At 40.6% G+C, this 22,850-nt stretch overlaps 1 protein-coding gene across 3 annotated transcripts in view; it reads left to right on the forward strand.

Moving 5' to 3' along the window:
- npas1 (neuronal PAS domain protein 1) overlaps positions 1–22,850 on the forward strand; it is a 98,782-nt gene that overhangs the window by 18,595 nt on the left and 57,337 nt on the right. The window contains exons 4-8 of one of the 3 annotated variants that reach the window (XM_077540240.1): positions 13,779–13,962; positions 16,222–16,328; positions 21,262–21,360; positions 21,647–22,147; positions 22,782–22,835. The gene's annotated coding sequence lies outside the window, so the exon portion shown is untranslated. The remainder of the gene's footprint in view (positions 1–13,778; positions 13,963–16,221; positions 16,329–21,261; positions 21,361–21,646; positions 22,148–22,781; positions 22,836–22,850) is intronic. The other 2 variants (XM_077540241.1, XM_077540242.1) reach the window with 2 other exon arrangements.

A 22,850-nucleotide genomic window follows, 5' to 3' on the forward strand; every position in this document is an offset into this window, starting at 1 on the left:
AAATCACTCATCTTTCTTTCATTTTGTCATTCCTCCGCATTCCCTCTGTTTGAAGGTCTCGCACGTCAATTCCCCTCTGCGTTCAAGAAAGATTGTTTTATATTCTAATCAATTCAAGTCGGTCCTGTGAAATTAATTGACATTCATTCAGTGATTCCGGATTCCTCCGAGGCTGCTTTTGTTTCCGCCTGTCAGCGAGCTGCAAGTGAGATTGGGCTAAATGTTTTGTCATCTCGCACTCCCGGGTAAGCCCACTCCAAAGCGCGAGCCTGAGGTCAGCTTAACCTCCTCACAATCCTGTCTTTACCACTCATGATCGAGGGAAGGCGAGAGGCGGGCGGGGAGGTAACGTCCTGGGCCAAGATCAATTCCTCTGTGACAGCCTTTTAATGTCTCGCAAGCAAGATATTCGCAGATATTCAAACCCCGTAAAAGTCAGCAAATCTGAGTTCTTTTTCTGTTTTTTTTTTTTTTTTTCCCACCCAAAAGTCAAACAAAATTTGAACTTCAAAACGTCATATGTGAGGGCCAGAAAATCTGAGACTTCTTAAGGGGAAGTCAATTCAATTTTTTTTTTCTTGACAATAATATGTTCTATGCAGCTCCACTAGTCTAAATATGGTATTCCGGTTAATGTTGCATGACTGGAATATGAATTAATCCGGCTATTTTTATCAATCTCAGAAGGCGGCCATTTTCCATTTGTTGTCACTGAAGATGGCGTCATAGTTGCTCAGCGCTCAAGCAGCGACCAATCACAGCGCACCTCTTCTGAAGCTGAGCTGTGATTGGTTGTAACCCGAGACCTGAACAACTGTGATGCCATCTTCAGTCGACAGCCACTAGGTAAAATCGCCGCCCCCTGAGATGGATAAAAACGTCTTGATTAGATGTATGATTGATGTAACATACAGAACGGAATCAGAACTTTTACTCTGTTATGTTTAGCTCCAGTTCACTCACTATTTTATACGATATTTGTATGTTTTTTTAAAATAAAGATTTCTGCCTTGGTCACTGCCGAATGACAATTTCAGCAGTCAAACCCCCACATTTTTTCCTGTTTTTTTTTTCTCCGTTTTTTTTTCTTTCTTTCTTTCTTTTTTTTTTTTTTTTAATCTCCGTTTCAAAACAGCTTTTGGCAAATAATTCTCTACTTTTTTTTTTAATACTTGAATCATTTTTGTGGAATACTTGATGCGGCCCCCTCATCAGTCGAATTAGCGACCCCTGAGTTAAAGTGACATTTTTGGCCAAAATCTGAATTTGAACATTCAGGTGAGTAGTTTCCTTTTAGTTTTATTATGTAGTGATGAACTTCTCATTTGACGTATATGATTGTGTACGTACGAGTTTGGAGGTTCCTCTGTGTTTTTGTTTTAAAGGCGGGGGTCCAGGTGGAGAGATGGTGGGTTGGTGGTAGGCGGGTGTGGGGGGCTTTCTATTGGCCGAGGCAGGTAGACGCCGTTAGTTAAATGATGCTGGCGTGCACAAGAGGGATTGCTTTGGGAAGTTGTCATCCATCATGGTTTTAGAATGACTCAAAGCAGCACTCTGCTTGGAGGGTTATGGTCTGGGATCCATGATTGATGCGAGCTGGATGGGTGTTTTGCAGGCGAGAGTGCGAAAGTGATTGCGCGCGCATGCGTGTGTATGTGAGGGTGCGCGCGCGTGCATGCGTGTGAGCCAATGAGATGAGCCGGTTGTTAGTGTTGTTTCAGGAGCGTCTTAAAGTGACTCTAATCTGATGACAACAACTGTTTCTATGTAGGAAAAATATCTATGCTCATTTTCTATGTTGTGGACAGTTCATTAGGTACACCTGCACAATCTAAAGCAAGCTCTCCACCCGTACTCCGAACGACACAGCTGTTTGAGTCAGACATGCTAACCAATGGGCCGCCATGCTACACTGCAAACATCATCGTAAAAGCACTCGCAACCACTTTGCGGAACCACCTGCATGTGTACATTTGAGATGCGGCCCTTCCTTTTTCAAGTAGGGACGATGATTAACCGAGGCAGGAAATACTATTTAACGGGCCTAATGAAGTGTCAGTGAGTGTAACTCGCAATTCATTCTAATGACGACAATGGCAGAAGGCAAAGCAGCTTTATTTATGTTGTGTGTTTCATAAACATGGTAACTCAATGTGCTTTGCATAATTAAATCTACATACATTTAAAAGCATTTAGCTAACATTTAAAAGCAAAGTAAAGGAATATAAGTATCTTAGAACATGATTTTACAGAATATTTTTTAAAAGTCATTTGAAAGGCTTTAATCATAGGGATGGGAAAGGATCATAGCTTTCAACCTGGTAATTCTCACTTCTATTGGCATCTTAATCCATCGGCATGCAGCATAACAGATAAATGCTGCTTCACCATGTTTGCTTTGAGCAATTTTTTGCAGGTGTAGCTAAGATTATGACCGGTGAGCCAATGCCTTACATCAGTTTTTTGAGAACTTTTGATGGCGCAAGACATATATTTTACATTCAAAATAATCTCAGGGCAGACACCAAACAAAAATGTCACAAAAAGAGGATACAGATTATTTATCTTCCTTCTGCTATCTAATTGGGGAGGGTTTCATTTTTGTGCCTGTCACTATACAGGACTGTCTCAGAAAATTAGAATATTGTGATAAAGTTCATTATTATTATCAGTATTTTCATTTTTTTTTACTTGGTAATATTCTAATATTTTGAGATATGATAATTGAGTTTTCTTAAGCTGTAAGCCATAATCAGCAATATTAAAATAATAAAAGGCTTGCAATATTTCACTTGATTTGTAATGAATGCAGAATGTATGGCATTTTTGCTTATTTAATTGCATTACAGAAAATAATGGACTTTATCACAATATTCAAATTTTCTGAGACAGTCCTGTACACTGTCACTGGCATAGATGGATATGTTTGTAAATAACTACATGAATACATCATTTTCAGAGAAATTAGGTAAAATTGGATCGTTCCTGAACACACCTGATGACCTCCCACGGCAGTCTGGTTGGGAATCACGGACCTAAATTAAGCACACACGCATGCAAATGCAGAGAATCGTGCCTGGACGTACCATATTATATTTCTTTAAGCTGAAGTATTTAGTGTGCCTTTGCCTCTCTCTCTCCCTCACTCATCCATTTCCCTTCCGCACGCTTCACCTCAGTTCATTCTTAAGTTAGTGTGATCCCAATATTCAGGAAAGATCATGGAGAGGACCCAATACCGATCGATGTCCAATTAGCGAGACGCCGCAGGCCGGAGGGTGGAGGGACGGGGGCTAACAGGACGTGAAGTTTAGAAGAGGAAAGAAGGAAAGGAAGCAAGGTGATAAAAGACAGTGGAAAAATGCAATGCCTATGAGTGGGTGTAGGCAAACGGTGGGGCGAGTGGGGGGGAGGTCCGAGGAGGTGGGGGTGTTAGATGCTCAATCAAGCTGCGCGAGGACAGTGTAATTAATCCATTGAAGATGTCTGATTGCAGATGACTTTGGGAATACCGGAATGGTGTGGCTGGGCCGGAGGGAGGCGGGAACAAGATGGATGCAAGGGTGCGGGGGGAGGAAACGCGGAAGGGCAAACAGAGGGAGAGGCAAAGATGAATTGAGACAAGGGGAGATACAGTAGCTTTTAAATGAGAAGGATGAGTTTCAGGCACAATGAAACAAAAATAGTTGATTATGTCCAGGTTAAGTCCGACCATCGCTCACAGCGCTAAAAACATCCTCCTGATATCACATTTACGTGAAGAGAAAAAGCCTCATTTTCCATTAGATGAACAGGTTGTCTAGTGCTGACTCTGCATTGGGGCAGGCGAAGAAGTGCCACACACGATCCAGCAGACAAATTATTTTGCTTGCCATGACTTGACTTGACAATTAAGTCATTCTGTGTACATTTGAAAAGCTGACTTTTTAAGATAGCCTGCCTTTTGTTTAGAAAGAAAAGTATTTTGTGTGTGTGTGTCATGAGAACCGTACACCTGGCAACCCCCGCCACTTGGCTCCACTCATGAAGGTTTGCAACTTGAAGGCAAGAGGCGCAATGTCTATGACAGTTAGCCTACCTTTACCTGTCAGACACAGGTAAGATAGCTGTGAGGCTAAACTAGCTAGGCTAGCTTGACAGTTTAGATCACAAGTAGCTGGTCAAATATGAACTTGAAGGCAAGAGGCACAATGTCTATGACATTTAGCCTACCTTCATCTGTCAGAGAAAGGTAAGATGTGAGGCTAAGCTAGCTAGGCTAGCTTGACAGTTTAGCTCACGAATAGCTGGTTAAATATGAACTAAGCTTTATGTTTCTGTATTTAATTGAGAAGACAAAGTGACAGATTAGACACTAGTGGGAGTGTTAATCTGGAAATCATTATTTTATTTTATGTTATTTATCCAGCACCAAACATTGTGTTTCAGATAATTGTAGCTTTTTCATTTCAGCATGTCCACCATTTCTGGTGGCTGTCATATTATCATAGTGATAGCAATATAGTGGCTCCCCAACTGACAAGTGACCATACTTTTGACTTTTTGACTTCGTAACAAGCAGCAGTTTGTTGGATAGTAAATAACAAATAATGCAAAATGCCATAAACATGGTACCGCACCTAGCTTATAAACCTTTTAACAACCTATATTTGAATGCTAGTGGTAGCAACAAATGCAATCAGACTATAAAACAATACTCACATATTTTTTTTATCCTCTGCAAAAAAATCACAAATAATATTCCAACTTATGATCACGGCCTTCTTTTATGTTTCATCATGTAATACGTCTGTTTGTGTTATACCCCCCCTAGTGGCCAAGTATGAATGTTTTCTAAGTTACGAGCTTGGTAGTGGAACTAATTAAAATCGTATCTCAAGGAACCACTGTAGTACTAGAAATACTTAACCCAAGTGTATTGTTTCCTTCTAACATCTGATGAGAACAGCTGTCATGCTTTCAAGGCACCGTTAGCTGGCTTCTATTTAATAGTCTATTAATTAGTAGCAATGCATTTTGTCTCTCAGATGCCGTTTTATGTTAGCTGAGCTGAATAGCAAGCTATTTACTTCCCCCTTCTGCCTGCCCACGCTTCAGCTATGCTAAGCCGCTATAATCTAATTAAATTTGATAAAGCAGCAGTCATCAGAGCATTATGTTGATACCCATCGTGCTTACTTGCTGACTTTGTTCGATGGCGATTCCGTGATGTCAGAAAGTGTTTCCTGGCGCGCGCGCCTGATTGGCTTTGAGGCCGACAGACAGTGAATTAAACGTGGTCAGGGCGCTAACGCGCGGGCGCTGTTCACAGGCGTCAACTGGCAAAGTGCTGACAAAGGTTGAATCCTCTGCATGATTGACTTCTTTCATGGCACAGAAGACAGAGTGGACTTGACACGCCGGAAAAGTGTTTGTGGCTCAAAGCTGAACCGGGGAAGAAAAGAAAAGTCAAAGTGCGTGAAGTCTGAAAGTAGCGAAGCAGCGTCGCACGCTTTTGTAGTCTTAAACCTTTTTTGGTTTCGTTTTCAAGCACGTCACAGATTCTTATGTTGTATTTTATTTTTTATTTTTTTATCACAAGCCTATTCTAAAGGATTGTGATATACTGAAGGAGATATGACTCCATATTTGCTCTTGAGGATCTAACGACAATGGCAGAAATTATGAATTGAGTGGTTTTTTTTTTGTTTTCTTCCTTGTATTTTCAATATTAAAACATAGTGGGAATAAAATCACGTCATATGTGTATAAAGCTGTCACTTAGCTGATATTTTTGTTTGATTTACCACCAAAAATTTGACTTAGATGTTCTAAATATTGTCTTACTTTCCTATTTGGAAGTTTAATCATATAATATTATACAATTACTGCAGATGAATAAGACATTTAGTGGTGAAACTCCTCTTTCCATGTTATGTATATCTGTAATTACACTGCCACCCGGTGGTCAGCACATACCAAAATAAGCACAACATCACTCACACTCAACGTGTGCCTTTTATGTCCACTGAACCTCCTGAGATTGACTCATCGAACTTGTGTTAACATCCACCGGTACAGCAGCACTTCAATTAGAACTGTTCCGGTTTTTCATCAGTCATTGCACATGCAGCCGTCTCTGGACAGTGGACACATATAAATAGAAGAGTTCAAATGAATGGCAATGATATAACCACGATACCTTGTGTGTAACATTCAGAGGTCAGCAGACGCTTGGGATCTTCTCTGTTGAGACCTCACCTGGCCTCTCACCTGAAACTATAAAATGGTGATTATTCTGGGGAGTCGGCCTGACCTTTTTTATGGATATAAAGCCAGTTTAAGTCTGAAGGTCACATTGGAAAGGCTTGATATTCATTTCCAGTATGGAAGTCGGAGACAAAATGGTGCCTTTTAACAGCACAGAAGGATTTTGATTCATCATCATAGTTGTTGGATTTCACATAGTGCAGGTGTACCTAAGAGAGTGATTCTAAGTGTAATTAGTGGTTTGGTGCTCCTATTTCTGGCACTCAGTATACCTGCATTACATTATATTTAATGCACTGAATAAATAACTGAAAGTGAGCACAGTGCTTATCAATGCAAAGAGTTCATACATCTATGAGCAAGCTTGTAATGGTTTATTAAAATTACCATGGTAACAGTTTCAAATAACTCATCCAACAACTTTTATTCATGTGTGGCACATTATGTAATTACAACAGTGGTACAATAATTATTCCTTTTCAATAATAATAATAGTGTTTTTTTTATTGGCACTACAAGAGTGTTAATTTAACTTTTTTTTTTTTTTAAAGAAAATATTACTGATCGAAGATTTTTAAGACGTAAATTAAGTAAATTTTTAAGACAAAAAATTTGCCTATATTATATGTATTTATAAAGTACATTATATTGTGCAATTAGAGTATTTTTGTGATTTAGTTCTATTTTTATTTTCAGTTTTAATTTTGTCCATTTTTGAGAGCACCGCTGTACTGGATGCCAATAGCTTGTTCAGATGTAGCTGATCCATTTTTTAAAATTTTTATTTTATTAGTTATTTATTTATTTATTTTTACACCCACTCACACAAACTTACATGGTCTCCCAGGCGGGGAAGTGAACCCACACCAACCGGCACCAAAGGCAGGTGACAGTTCCACTCCTCCACCTGGAGCCCCAAGATGTACCTGATCTTGCTATTCACAAACACACCTGTTGACGTCACACACTAAACTCCCGTGTCTCAAACAGTTTCTCTGTCGTGAGGAGCATCGCATGTTCGTGCTTGGCCCTGTAAGTGGGGGCGGGCGCTGAGTCCTTAATGAAAAAGACGGCGGCACAATAGAAAATTAGTGGCGGGAGAGATAAACAAACAAGACGCCGCCGTGACAGCGAGATGGGGGAGATACAAGAGGAAAACGTCCCGGGTGGAGAAAAACGGTGACAGGCGGCGGCAAAGGAAGAGGGCCGGTGGGGGCTGGAAGGGGGGAGTTTTGCTGTTGGATGTCGAGCGGGCGAGCGCAAAAGCGAGAGCGAGACAGGCAGAGACAGACAGAGCGAGAGATAGACAGTGACAGAGGGAGAGATAGACGAGCTGCGTGAGGATGCAGAGAGTGTCCCCCCTCTGTCGGCTGCTGCCAGAGGCAAACAGACAGCCTCTCTGCTGCCGGAATGCTAATGCAACAAGCTGCTCTTCGCTCCTCTTCTTTACCTGCCTTTAAGTCCCCCCCACCCCCTCCCTTTGCTGCAACTTTACACACAAGACTCGTACGGAAGCTTCACTTTAATAATGGAGTGTCGGGCCCCGTCTGAGGAGGTGTGGTCGCCACAAATTAAAAAGTATGGGAGGAAAAAAAGTCTTCGGCATTCATTAGGGTTGCTGTTTTAGCAATTTTGATAAATGTATGGGACTCACTGTGCCGCGAACTCAAATCACTGAAAATGATCTGGATTTTCCGCATTGAAATTAATTGAAATGCCCTATTCAAAAAATATATATATATTGTAGAACACTACGATTACTTTTAATGCCTAAATGTTGCTACTCCGTCAAAATAGTTGAAATATCAGTTGTTGAGGAATTAAGTTTCCCATTACGTGTTAACATTAGCATTAAGCTAGCAGGCTAAAGACAGCTAAGTGCAACCACTTAGCTGTCTTTAGTGTTATGTGCTGGAATTGGATCCCAAAGCCGCAGACACAAATAAGATTTTAACTATTTATTCACAGAAACAACGAGAGTTGCACAGAGGAACAGTGGTAATAATCCAACAAAACACACCCTTCTCAGACAGGCTTATATAGACAGCGACTGGATCTGGTTGGCTGCGGCCAAACATGTGGGTAACCCTGATAGGTCGCTGAAACAGGACTGACATGGATTTATCTGATTCGCTGCTGACTACCCAGCGGGTAAAACTGATTGGCTTCTGACGATATAAAGAGATTAAAGATTCTTGACATCACATAGTTACATGCCGATTGCATCTTGCATCAGTTCAAATGAAGTCAAATAAAACCAAACATCAGACATTTGCCACAAACAAAACACAGACAAAACACAGTCATGGCACTTAGCCTGCTAGCTTAACGCTAATTTTAAAAACACAATGTGTAATTCTCTTTATGTCGAAGCCTCTTTTGAATTGTATCATATTTGCCAAACTGCTACTAATCCAAAATTGAGTTGAACTGATTTCTTTGCTGCCACCACACAGCACTTATACTCCAATTTTGCACGTGCAAGTCAAAGAAAAATCATCCCCATGTAGCTGCTATTATCTCAGTTCATAGCTGTTCACACACAAACATATAATTGCTAAATGCTTTGCAGAACTCTGTTTCTAACCAAAACAGCAGCAACAACAAAAATACATAAACTTCTCTCAGATTAATTACAATATAGATTGAAAATAATGAACGATCTTACATTGTGTCTTGAATACAGATTAGTGGGAGATTCGAACCCAGGACCTCAGAACTGTGAGGCAGACCTTCTAACCACTAGGTCACTGTGCTGCCAAGTGCTCTTCTAGTTATCATTTGAAGCATATCTTTTTTTTGCCTGTGAGTATTGAGTGCTGTGACCTCTCCTCAGCACCTCCCTCACATCCAGGAGTGACATCATGTTTGCGTGCAGCTCAGTAGCCATGGCGACCGGGATCGCCATGATGAGGAGGGGGTGTCCGGGGGCCAATGGCGGGTCAGTCGGCGGACCTTTCGCCGTCTCTGTCACAGTCCCGATGGCCTCTGACCCCATTGGTGGTGTGCGACAAGGAGGCGCGCGCCACTTGCTCGCCGACAATAAATGTCGACCTCACAGGCTTGTTAAGTTCCCTCACGTGAAGACGCTCGACGCCCGAGCGCTATACTGTTGTTTTGCCATCCGCCGCCCATCATCCCTTCTCCGCTTCAGACACGGCGTAACCTTGAGTGGTACCCCTGAAATCGACATCCGTCCACCCATCCATCCATCCTTCTTTTCATCTATATCTGTCTGTTTGCACGGAGATGGCAGACTGTGAGAAATGGCGGCCCACTCGGAAGAAGTGTGATCCATTTAGATAGGGGCAGGACTTTCCCCCTACACACGCACACACACACATGCTCACATAAGTAGAACGCACACAAACCAGCAGAGATGCAGACAAACTACGGATGGGCAACTTAAATGGTGGAGGAGGCCACAATTTTTCATCACTGCTACTGGCACGGACACATAGCATCGTGTACTTTTTAACCAGAATTATGACAAAAATTGTATTTTAAATATGGACAAAATACATGTAAAATTTGTGCTCTTAATTACAGTGCTTCTCATTAAGGAATGAATTACATTAATATATTTCATTTTTTTGTAATACATTTCTCAATGCACATATATATATATAAAATAAAATAAAAAGAATGGAGGCAGACCAAAGTAACCACATACTCTCATTTTTTTCCCTCTAGTTGCATAAAAATGACCATTGCCGGATGGTACCAAACTGCTGAAGAGCAATTCATTCATGTTCTAATAGGGCAAAAAGTAATAAAACCTGGTGCAAGGGCAACTAAGGCCTATCTGCCATCTAGTGGTGAATGGGGATGTTACAACATAAAACAACAGTTCCATACTTGTGGTTTGGAACTTGTGTATTCACATATTCAGATTTTTTTTTTCAGTATTTTTTTTTTTTTACATGTGGGTATTTTCCAGTATTTTTGGAATATCTGCCCATTTCCAGCCTATTTTTCATTAAAAAAAAACAAAAACAAAACAAAACTGTACAATGAATGTTTATCAATTTTTTTATCATGTGAGGTGCTAAATTTGGACCTAAATGCAGACAGGATATGGAAGTAGAAAAGTATTGATAAACAAAAAATACAAAGTAACACTAGTGAGTAGGGCTAGACACAGCAGTGCATGGAAGAAAACTAGACATTCTGACAGCGTAGGAACTATTACAATTGTGTTTTAAATAGAGTCATGGAGTCAATGTGCTGTTATGGTCCTGTATTTGTCACTCTTATTTTGTCATAGAGGCCTTTATTCTTTCATATAGAATTGAGCATAGTCCTAACTGGTGTTCGTGAGCGACACTTTTCTCAGTACGTCCAGGTTTCTCTCCATCCCATCTGCTTCTTAGCCGAGGTTTCTCCGTCAAGTATTTTCTTCCAAGCCATCTGAATCCAACTCTGCTCGTTGCAGTTACTTTGTATTTTTTTTTGTCTCTCAAGACTCTGTTTTTAAACTTATGTTAATTGTATGCAGTTTGGGTCCAAATTCTGCACCTCATATGGCATTTTTTGGGGGAGGTACTTGTAAAAATAAATAAATAATTATTTAATTAAATGAATAAATAAAATATCAATCAAGGGGCCACTCAGAGTGTGGTCGGGGTTCACATGTAGCTGCCCATCTCTTTCAGCAACACGTGCACACAAATGCGAGCATGCTCATAAGCACACACATGCGCCCAGACACAATGCAAATCCACAAAACTCTCGTGCGTGCGCGTATGGGATGCAAAGAAACAAAACACTTCTTTCTGAACACACGCAGCCGCACACACATGCAGAGCGGCACACTTCGGTCTCTTGACATGCGCTGGCTTGGCTTGACAAGTCATCTCAGATAAGCTTGAGTGACAGGTTGGGAGTGTTGACTCGGCTTGATATCTCTGTCTCCTCCTTATTGCATCGTATTTGTTTAATCAGATCTATATCACTTCCTTTCTAAAACACAGACAATTCATTCCAAACCGGGGACGATTTGTTTTTTTTTTCCCCACCCCTCTTATTTCCCCCAACCATTCATCTTGACGTTTCTCCCCTTTGTGTCATTGCGCTTGTTAATTTCCCCGCCACCTTCTTCTATCTGCGTTCAAACACATTGCGGCGCCTCGGCTCCGTCATCTTGTGGGAATCTTGTCGTGCTTTTTTGGCAGCCGATGTATGCTGGAGCTATATTTTGAGGATTCAGGCCTTGTATACTCGCTCACTTACAACCCTCCGCCTCCACTACCCCCCCACCCCCCACCTCCGCCACCTCATCCCCATCCCCTGGCCTTCCTGCGCTCCATTCCTCTTATTTCTTATCTACTTTCTTCTCCCACTTGCACCTCGATGTCATTGCAAAATCTCTCCTGTCTTGTTCTCCCTCACTCCGGTGTCTCTGTCTGTTTCTTTTAGCTCTCGGCTTTCTATGCGCCTCTCTATCCCCCTCCCACCCCCTCGTGGTGCACCGTGTCGTGTCCCTAATTTATTTATAATTAGTGCTCTTTGTCGGGATGCGCGGGGAATGTTAAAGTACACGCCACCTCACTCTGGGTACAAATGGGCTGCTGTTCTTCCATCCTTCACGCCTATAGCACCCCCGCCCGCCTGCGACTGACACGGCCGCTGGGATGGACGAGCCCTTAGACTGCAATCCCGCACCAAGAGCCGGCTTGTTTACATTCTAAAAAGCTCCTAAAAGTCTCGGAATTCCTTGATATAACAAGCTGCAAGCGGATTTTTCCCCTTTTCATAATTCGCCGCAAATTAGCGTCTGCGCTTGCTGAATAATTCATACTTTTGGAGAAATTAAGACTTAAAATACAGTGGGGCTTCCGGAATCCAACGCAATCTGTTCTGTGACGCCTGCTACACTTCCAATTTGTTCTAATTTCACTACGCTTTTCCCCTTAGGGATCAATTATAATTGAAATCATCGGTTCCAGAGTCAAACCGTGACCATCAAAAATCTTTATTAACAGCAGACAATGTGTTAAGTCCAAGAAGGGCCTCCATTTTTGATGGAGTTCTAGTCCTTCAAAAACATTAACACGACTTATATGTAAACCAGAACACACGTCGTCTTTATTACAAACCAATACTAACAAGTTATAATTACAATAAATATTTGTGTGAAAAAAAATATATAATGGTAATTCTACTTTTGTTATTGACTCTTACAAGTGTGGCCTGACAACATAAGTAAAACTAATCATGGACATTGTGGTTGCGTAAGTGTGCACACCCTCTTATATCTGGTTTCACCAAGCCAAAATTACAAAAGTTATGTTTGGCCCAAACACAACATTGCACATCACAAAAAAAAAAAAAGCCACACATTGAATCATAGTCATGGGCTGGTTTTCTTGAGCTTCAGCTAAGACCTTGGACAGCGTGGTGGAGGGAATTATGAACAGTTCCAAAAAAGCATTCAGTGTTAGCATAAAACTTTGAGTAAAAAAAAAAAAACAAGTCAGGAAAAGCCCACTAGAACATCTGAACTTTATTAGGGGTTAATCAGAGGCAACTTTCATTTAGCAAATTTAAATGTGATTGATTAATTTTGAACACAGCCACACCCCAATTATAAGAGGGTGTGCAAACTTGTGCAACCACATTATCTCAGTTGTTGTTTTTGCTTCTCTTCTTGAGTTGTACGGGTTATAGGTCACATTAATGGTGAATTAAAAAAAAAAAAAAAAAAAGATTTCTCATTATTTAAATAGGGGTGTGTAGACTTTCATCATGGGGCATTTGTTCCATATTTAACATATTCTAAAAGCATTTGAACATGAAAATGTGTACATTTTAACTTTTTTTTTTTTTTTTTACTTTTTTTTTTTTTTTTTTTACGCTTACCTCGCATAGAGTTAAAAAAAAAGTTAACCTTAGTAAGCTGTAATACAAAGGTATGTTATGGTGAGTTGCACCATGTGACTTTTTAATCTTAAATCTTATATGCATGCAATTGGTTTTATTGTTAATGAATTGTTGAGTTTGCCGTATTGTACTTAGCAGTCCTTAAAGATGTATGTCATGAAAGATTTAACTGTGTGAGTAATTTGCGTAATTGTGGCGAGGGTCTAGTTATGTAAAAAACAACAAAAATATATATATATGTAAATGACTGCATATATAAAAAGATTTCATCGTCATAAAGAATTACATTTTCAAGATGGTATAGTATATTTTATAGGCAATTTGTAAATGTTCATTTTGCACACTTATCATTTATTCTTCATTCTTTTTTTTGTGCCATGTCCAAATCTGTTTTCTATCTTTTTTTTTTTTTTGAATTTCCTCCAAAATATACACTGCACATTTTTTGTTTGACTGTGTTGGCGCATTACTGCTAGAGTGTCATTCCTCATGAACAAATCAAACATTAATTTGAAGCTGAAGTTTAGTTAAAACTTATTGTTTCTACACATCTTGTTAAAATTTGAGAAAACTTGAGGAAGAATTGGTTATGATATTAGGGTCTGAAATAATTTAGTCACATTTTTTGGAACACCTTGTATTTGCAGGAACAAAGCAGCCAGGATTGAGACGTGCGCACTGCTTGCTGTCCTACTACAAATTAAGCTCCGTTCCCGTTATGTGGTTCCATGGGAATTTCAACTGGGGGATTTTTGGAAATATTCCAACTTGGAAACGTCCCATAGGAATTTGAGGAAATTAATTGGAGAGTGATTGTAACTTCATGAAAAGGTAAGTGTAAATTCAAAAATTGTGTTTTGTCATAAGCAGACAACCCTGCAAAAAAGATACAGAAATTAAGGCTTGCAACACAAAGTACTCAAAAAACTTAAATCCATGCAAAGTGGTTGTTGTAGTCAAGATTATCCTACTAAATATTTGCTTCAAGTAAATTTAAGTTTCCTATTAAGAGGCAATGTTGAGTTTGGTAAATTCCTGTGAATTCTGGTGTGAAACAGGGAAATCTCCTGTCACCTTTCCTCTTCCTCCGGGTTATTAATTTTGGAATGAGTAGATGGAATCATCAATGAGATCAGGAAATTGTTTGACCTGGACTTGGCTGATGGCGTTACTTCATTTGATAAAGACTTCGACAAATTTCAAACTTGTCCAGATGCAACATAAGAATGTCACACGTAAAATGGGACGGAGGTTCAATGAAGGTAAAAGTATTATTATTATTTTTTTTGTTTTAATCTATTTATGTGAAAGCAATAGAGAGGGTGCGGAAATTTCAATCCCTGGGAGCAACTATAGCAATGACAGCAAGAGAGATAAGGAGTGGAAAGGCAAATTCAACATTTGGCAACCTATAAAATATACAGAAGAGACAAAATATCAAGCAAGGGAGAAAAAACAAAAAACTCAAATTTTATGAAGTAGTAGTTCTCTAAGTGGTGCTCATATGTACATAATCCAAAATGTGGCAAAATGATGACCAAAGATAAAAGTCTTTCACCATAAGTGCTGAGAAGAATTTTGTGGATATCTGGGAAAGATCAAATGAAAAAAACAGAAAAGAACCAAGGTCAGACATCACATCAGAGTCAAATCCTTAACATATTGACAAAATTGTTGGTACTCCTTTGTTAATAAAACCCACAGTGGTCACATAAATAACTGGAATCTTACAAAAGTAATGATAAATAAAAATGTAATGCAAATTATCCAATGAAAATCAGAAATTGCTTTTCAATCGTGGTTCAACAGTTTTGTTTTAAAAAAAAACAAGCTCATGAACATGCCTGGACAAATGTGACAATACCACAGACGCCAGAATGACCTCCAAAGTAATTAAAGATATACTCCGCGGCCAAAGTACATCAGTGTCAACTCACACTATTTGTTGTCGTTTGAGCCAAAGTGGACTTTATGGGAGATGTAAATAAATTTGCTGCGCAAAGTCATTGAGCTTGAGTCATGGGTCTTGCAACATCGTAATTACCCAAAACACACAGCTAACAACACCCAAGATGCATCAATGCAAACATATCAAGACAAAGTCTAGCCTGCCCCTGCACAGACTTTTGTGTATTCATATACCAGTTTGCTGCTAAAATCCATAAAGTGTTCCTTCTTAGGATCATAGTCTTATTTTTCTCCCTGCCCTCTTCATTATGTTACACTTTTTTCTTTCTTTTTTTTCTTTCTTTTTTAATCTGAGAACCGGGGCGCTGTTTTAGACGACCCGTCAGGCTTCCTGTTCTGTCTCCCTCTACTGTTTTTGATGTTTTTCGGACAGGTTGTAACGGTACTCAGTTTTGTACCAATAAAGCTATTCTGATTCTGATTCCACTGTTATTATCCATCCATCAATTTCCCCTTATCCTCATTAGGGAGCCAATGCCTTCTGACCTTGAGAGACGATGTACAGTGTACACCCAGGACTGGTCGCCATCCAATCGCATCCCATGTTATTAATTGGAAGTTTGTAACACCCTGAGTGACACTTGCTGAGATGCAGATTCACACCTTGTCAGCATCGCTCAAGTGCGCAACGCTTGAATGCAAAACAGAATAACAAGATGGGACGACACGTAATCTGAAAGTGTAATTTCTCAAACATCCTGTTGAATTTCCAACCTCCCTCCTAAAATAAGAGATTTTTGGCAGCGTAAACAAAAAGAAAAGACAATTTCCTTATTTTTCCTTATCACACCACATTAATGTCAACATTGTCGTCACACGTAACATACAACGTACATGACGGCGCTGACAGCTCTCCCCCCTGCGTGTGCGCACACGCAAGTGCGCGGGCGCGTGTGTGTGTGATCAACCAGGACGAGCTTTTGTCCTTGGGCTTGAGAGGGCACCTGGCTCCTCTTTCCCGGGCTTTGTGATCTCCGGGTTGCGTCTCTATCCCTTCTCGATCTGTCTCTTCCTCTTTTTCCTCTCAACTCAGATCCCTTCATCCACCCTCCCCCTTTCCCGAAATCCACCTCGCCCGCCGCCTCCCCACCCAGCTCACGTTCTCCCTCTCCTCTGCCCAAGGCGATGCCGTCCTGCAGGCTTTGATCAGGAGGCCAGGGACGAGAGAGGAAGTGGGTCAGAAAGTTGTGCTGGAGACTGCAGGAGAACAAGGCTGGAATATCGAGTAGGTGAGGATGGGAGCGGGCGCGAGAGATGGGGTAGTATATAGCTGGAAAGGGGGTGAACAGGTTTTTTTTTTTTTTTTTTTTTTTTTTTTTTTTTTTTTTTCTGAAACAAAAAAAAAAAAAAATCCAAAGGGTTGGGGAGCGAAGGGAGGTGAAACGGGGCGACGGGAGCTGGCTGAACTAAACGAGCAGAAGGAGATAAAAAGAAAGTGAAGAGAGCAACAGGATGAGATAGAGGAGAAGGACGTGGGAAAGGAGAAGCGTCTTCATTTGCCGAGCAGGAGGAGGAGGAGAGAAGGCATTTGTCTTCAACGCGACGCTCGGCATTTAAACAGCGGGTCGGAGGATAAGGCCTCGTTTTAACTATGCTGCACGATGCGCGACGGATGGCGTCGATCGCGGCGCGTGCGTATGCGCCTGTGAGCCCAGCACTTTCGCATTTTATTGAAGCTCTTTGTTTTTTTTTTTAAAGATCATTAAGATGCATAGTTTATTAATATTCAGATCAAACCATTAATATTCACCGGGTGTTTTGGCTCTCCTTGTGTCGTCAGCTCACCTGGGACTGGGGAGGGCAGGTGGGGGTACAGTGGGAAGAATGGGAAAAGGGGAGGGAGGGTAAAGGAAGAGTTTAGGGGGCAAATGAAGGAGGAGAGAGACACGGTGGAGGGAGGGGAACAATGGGGATGATTTGGAGGTGCGAGGGGGACGCAGGAGGTACAGTGGAGGTCCTGTGAGGGGTCTGGCGGGGGGGTTGCAGAAGTAGTGTATTGAGATCTTGTGGGGGGGTTGTTGGCCTACCATTGGGACTGCAGGGGTGAGTCGGGTGAGGGTTTTTTAAAAAGGATGCAGGGAAGCAGACGAGCTTTGGTAGTGGAATAATTGGACCAATGGGAGGATAGACATAAACGCACACGCACACACAAAGTACAACAAATCATATAGTACACACACTCACACACTCATATATGCGCTCATTTGCATTGTTATTTGGGAATAAATCTGCAAATTTGGAGACAAAAGTTCAAGTAATATTAGACAGGGACATGCATGGTAATTGTATTATCTGTACGTGCTGAAATCATCCAATGATGCACTATACATGCAACACACACAATATTTATGTATATTTACATCAAATACGCTTACATTTTCTGTTCACTAAATTAATCAAACAAAAGCGACCACATTTGTCACATGCCTCACAATAGTAATACACATAAAAATTCAATACATTTTATTTGTCCTGCGCTCAGATTCAGATTAAGTAGTGTTTTATATTGGAAATCATCATGATAATGGTTAAAATGGTGAAAATTTCTATTTGTGGGAATGCTGAAGCATATGTGATTGTGATTTTTATTCTCCACACTTTTTTTGCCGCGTAACAACTCTCACATAATACTTCCAGTTTACACTGTTCAAATTTCAACTATAGCTTCAAAAATTGATGCCTCCAGGTGTATATATCATCTGGTTCCACATTACTTACAGTATTTGCATAATTTAACGTTTAAAATTAACTTTTCCCATTCATTTTCAGTGGGACCTTTTCTAAGTACACTTACCACGCCCACTTCCATACATATAACTTATCATCATTACCAGGTGTCTGATACTGCCTGGTAGCACAGTTGGTACAGTACACTGTCCAGTAACCAGGAGGTCATCATTTCATAATGTATCTCTCAATTTACTTCATAAGAATTCCACATGCATTCAAATCTTAGCATTCAGCTATTAGCATTCAGCTTTCAGCATTCCCACGCAATTTCTCCAGAAATTGCACTTAGTCTAGTTTTCTAAAGTTAAAGCTGCATAACCTATCAAATATTGTCACTAAAATCATTAAAACAAGCAATTACAAGCACAATAACACTTGATGATGTTTAATTAGTCACATAGATTTAGTTGGCTTGTGTTGATCAATAAACTGTGTAACTACAGTATGAGAATTTTCTGTTCACTTTTTTGTGTTCATTCAAAGTTTTCAAACAAACATGCGTAATTGTCACAGTACTTCAAACTTATATAGACTACTCTATATTAACACTGATATGTCATAACACTTCAACAACAGAATTACACATATTCGAAAATCGCAAACTATTAAAAATAAACTTTTAGTTAAAATGATTAGCATTAATGTTGCCACATATTTAAATGCAAATTATTGCTAATCAATTATTGAAAACCTGTTCAAATCCCATTCATGTGGTTTAGGTGATGAATCTATGCATTTCCTTTGCCCCCAATATCCATATAGACGCACACACACAGAGTTACAGATACACATGCACAAAAGCAGGCAGCAAATTAAAGTGGTAATTACTTCTAAGCCAGGAAGGTGAAGGATTGTATGGCAGGGAGCAATGGGTCACTTCTGAATAGAGAATAACGGAGCAGGCAGACAGTGTGAAACGCAGATATGCATCTCAATGAAATATGGAGGAGCGTATTCAACAGACAGCAAAATGGCTCTTTAATGGCCACGCGCCCTCAAAGAATTGTCTGATACATTTAGAATATTATCTCCTCTTACGGCATCATTAAAAGAACCTTTTGTACTCGCTGCCAACGTGCGTGTCTGCTGTCAGGATCCGACAATGTTATTCTAAATAAGGATACTATCAAGGTGACGGTAACGGGACGGGCTCTTGTTTCTTTCATAAATAGAGAAATATAGATTTTAATGTGCTTTTTCTTCTTCTTCTACCCCAATTTGAAAGTTAGTTCATCACTGTTGATGGTGATGATGATTTAAAAAGGGTAACATATCTCGCACAAATCAAAAAACTGCATTTTCAGCGAGGGCAGCTCTCATTAAAAGTTAGCATTAGCTAGGGTGCTAACATTACAGTTCAAGGTTGTGTGCGTGAGTTTGTACAAACAAACTCACGCTCACACGGTATGTTGATTTCACAACATGATGTAACACAGGCAAGTTATTGTGCTCTGCATCACTTTTTGGAGGCCAAGTCTCCTTTTTCTTCTCCCCTCCCTAAAAAAAAGACAATAAAATAAACAGTACCTGAAGTAAGTGACCTCTGCTTTTTTTGTTTTGTTTTTTTTTTCGTTTGATTTGCGATAATAAAAAAATAAAAAATAAAAAAAAAATAAAAAATAGATATATATATATTAATTACGATTACTAGATGGAAGCAGCAAACTGAACAACAAGAAGTGGTTTGGCAGATGGTAGGGCTCGGACTCGCACCCAAAATCTCCACTTGCCATTCGTGTTAACAACCGCGACCCATATTCACTTATCTCGTTCAAGCATATCAGAGTGTAGCCTACATCGGAGCATTTTCGCAGCATATCCTCAGCCTACGAAAATATTTTCCTTTTTACTTTAAAATAACTTACTTTAACTTACTTTCTGCCCAAACAGATAGTGAACAATTCTTAAAAAAGAAAAGAAAAATATGCTTCAAGCTGTTACTCCCAATTGAAGTTTATGAAAAACTAAAGATAAAACAAAGACAATTACACGCTATGTTAAACCAGGTCACGTAACTTAGTCTTACAAAACTACTCTAGCTTAATGCTAAGATACTATACAAAACACAATAGACAGACTAACATAACAAATGCATTGATGTTGCGGTGTTATAACATTTTAAACAACAGATAAAAAATGTTTATGAATGACAACGACATCAACAATAACATCAACGAATGTAAACAGTGTCTCAGATGCATTAGGCATGTAAATTAATTTCCCAGACAGTCTTAAGGATGATCTAAATTATGTGGAGGCTGAATACATTCCCGTGGATTTGACCGTGGCCATGCCACAATTTGGAGTTTTTATTCCAGGGATACATAGGACCTGATTTCTTGAAGGTTTGTGGCGCAAAAAATGGGAGTGCATTTGATTGTACACACAAACAGACTGGAAGCAGATCTGCGAACTGATTGTTCACAGTCTTAAACAATTCATTTTGCACATTTCTAAACAAATGTGAAAATTACGGGGAGGAGTAGATGCAAATTGACTAATTTAGCTTAATGTGATTTATCGAACCTGAGACAGAATTACTGTGGCTGATTTTGTGTTTGAAAATATTGCATCTAAAAACGCAGGTTATTGCGGTGAGGAGGATGCGTAAACAAAATGAGAGGCATTGTTAAGAATGGATCTTTTCTATTTGTATTGCATTTTTGAACAAAAGTGATCACCACATGCAGTAAATGTCATGACTAGGGTCATGCAAGAGTTACGTTTACTGTCATGACTAGGGTCATGTAATGGTTATGCTTGGGCCATGCAAGGGTTAGATTTGGGTCATGACCGTGAGGTTAAGTGTCTGTTTTGAACTGATGTAACCAGCATCTAGGTTCAACTGGTAAGACGCTATATGATGTCAGAAGCTATGTGATGTCAGGAATCTTTAATCTCTTTATCTGGTCAACAGCCAATCAGATAATTCCATGTCAGTCCTGTTACCCACATGTCTAGCCACAAGCAATTAGATCGATTCGCTGTCTATATAAGCCGGCAACTTTGGAGCCACTGCATGATCTAAGGACATACTTGGAGCCAATCACAAGAAGGAGTCATGCCCTATCACTGATGACAAAATGTCAGCTCTGCATTTCTTTGCATCTAGGTCATTTCAGCAAACAATGATAATTGGCTTTTTCTGGTCTGCTGTCCCAAATTTTAAATGTGATTTTATGCAGCCGGGTTAAATAAAATAAAACATGGCTTTTACATAGTTACTGGCTTTGTATTTGTTTGATAATAATGGCATAATGGCATTCTTTGTGTTAACATTGGTAGTTTTTTTTTTTTGTTTTTTTTAAATTATGTATGCATTGCACAAAATCCTGCACAAAAATTATTCTTGAAGAATTAAAACATCCAATGTAATGGTAATATACTTGCAATATTATTTGATAGTTTTCCAAAAATGTGTGGTGAATACAGGATGCCGTCCACCTGCCCTTGTTCCTGTCAGCAGTGGAAACTCCAACTTGCTTGTCACATCCTGCCCCCTGTTGGAGCGACGAGTGCTAGTTTGCTCAAGTTAGTGACCCCCGAACACACACACGCACACACGCACACATACACACACACGCGTTCTCTCTCTATTAGAAAGACACATATTCCCTGCAAGTCTGCTTCAAGGACAAATGGGGAAGACTTGGAGGACAAACATGCACACACACTGAATGTCTGTGTACTTGTGATGCAGAACGAGACTGCGCGCACACACATGCACATATTTAAACACAAGAGTCCTGAAAGGCTTTTGCGGCTTGTGTGAGAAAAGCAACATGTTGTCTGTCGGTTTTTGTTGCTGTGCGTTTAGGGGGAGCTCACTGGGGCTCGCTGACGACCTCATTCAGCCCCCCCCCTCCCGCCCGCCCGCGGCTGACATGTCCCACAATGAGTCGGGAGGGAGGTTGTCGTACAAAACCCCCTGAATGCGTCTTCATTTGCCTGAACTTTTCACACGTCTTTTCCCTTTTGTCGCCGGCCCGCCCGCTCGCCACCGTGCAGCCGGACCACTCAGGCCAGTTTCCGCTCCCGGCCAATCAAAGCTGTACTTTTCTTCTCATGCCCCCCCCCCCACTTGCCTTCCTCTTCTCCCCTCATCTTCCCACAATGTTAACCCCCTTCTTTTTTTTTTTTTTTTTTGGCTTGACATAATCTGAAATGGTACTTAAGTGAATTTATGTCTACCTCTGTGCTCTGACTTGTGTGCTATTTGCTCCTTTATGCCGGCGCTTTTTCCAGCCGCAGAGACGGGAGGAAGAGATTTGAAACTCAGACCACGGACTAGACAGCCTATCAGTATTCAGCGGAGAAAGTGAGTGATGGAGGGAGAGAGGGAGAGAGGGAGGAAAGGAAGACGAGGTGGGGGTGATGTATCAATATTCTGAGTAGCGTTTGAGGGCAAGGGGAACGAACAGAGGAGAGGTGGAAGGCGGGCGGGGCGGGGTGGGGTGGGGTGGGGGTGTATTTTGGTATAGAGAGTATACTTGAGTGAGTCTGAGTGTGATTATTTGCTCACGTACACACATGCATGTGTGCCTTCAAACGTATATGGGCTGTTTACGCTCTCAGTCTGCCATCAATACGCATCCATTTTTAGTTGCTCATATAGTGAGACCTCATACTGAAGGTTCGAGGACTTGAGACTTGATTTGCCGCCATTTTAATCACCAGCTCTGCTGGAATCGGAAAGGTCGAAAAACAAGCCACTCCCAAATTGTTTCTGTTTCAGAACTGATTATAAAACCGACTCATTCGGGTCGGCGGGGAGCGGAAGCCAATGCCAGCATATTTTCGGGAAGAGGGAGGGTACACCCGCGATTGGTCGCCCAACTATTCACAATCACATTAACAAGAGCATCTGCACCATGGCACAAATGCAATGTTTGCAATTTGGAAGACTGGTAACAGCTGATGTAACACAATGTATTTCATTTGCACTCCCATAGCGGTGCAGTCCTCCCTCTCGCAAATCTGCGCTCTTCAGCATCTAGTTTCAACTGGTAAGACGCTATGGG

Source organism: Festucalex cinctus, chromosome 13, assembly GCF_051991245.1.
Source record: "Festucalex cinctus isolate MCC-2025b chromosome 13, RoL_Fcin_1.0, whole genome shotgun sequence".
Classification (NCBI taxonomy): domain Eukaryota; kingdom Metazoa; phylum Chordata; class Actinopteri; order Syngnathiformes; family Syngnathidae; genus Festucalex; species Festucalex cinctus.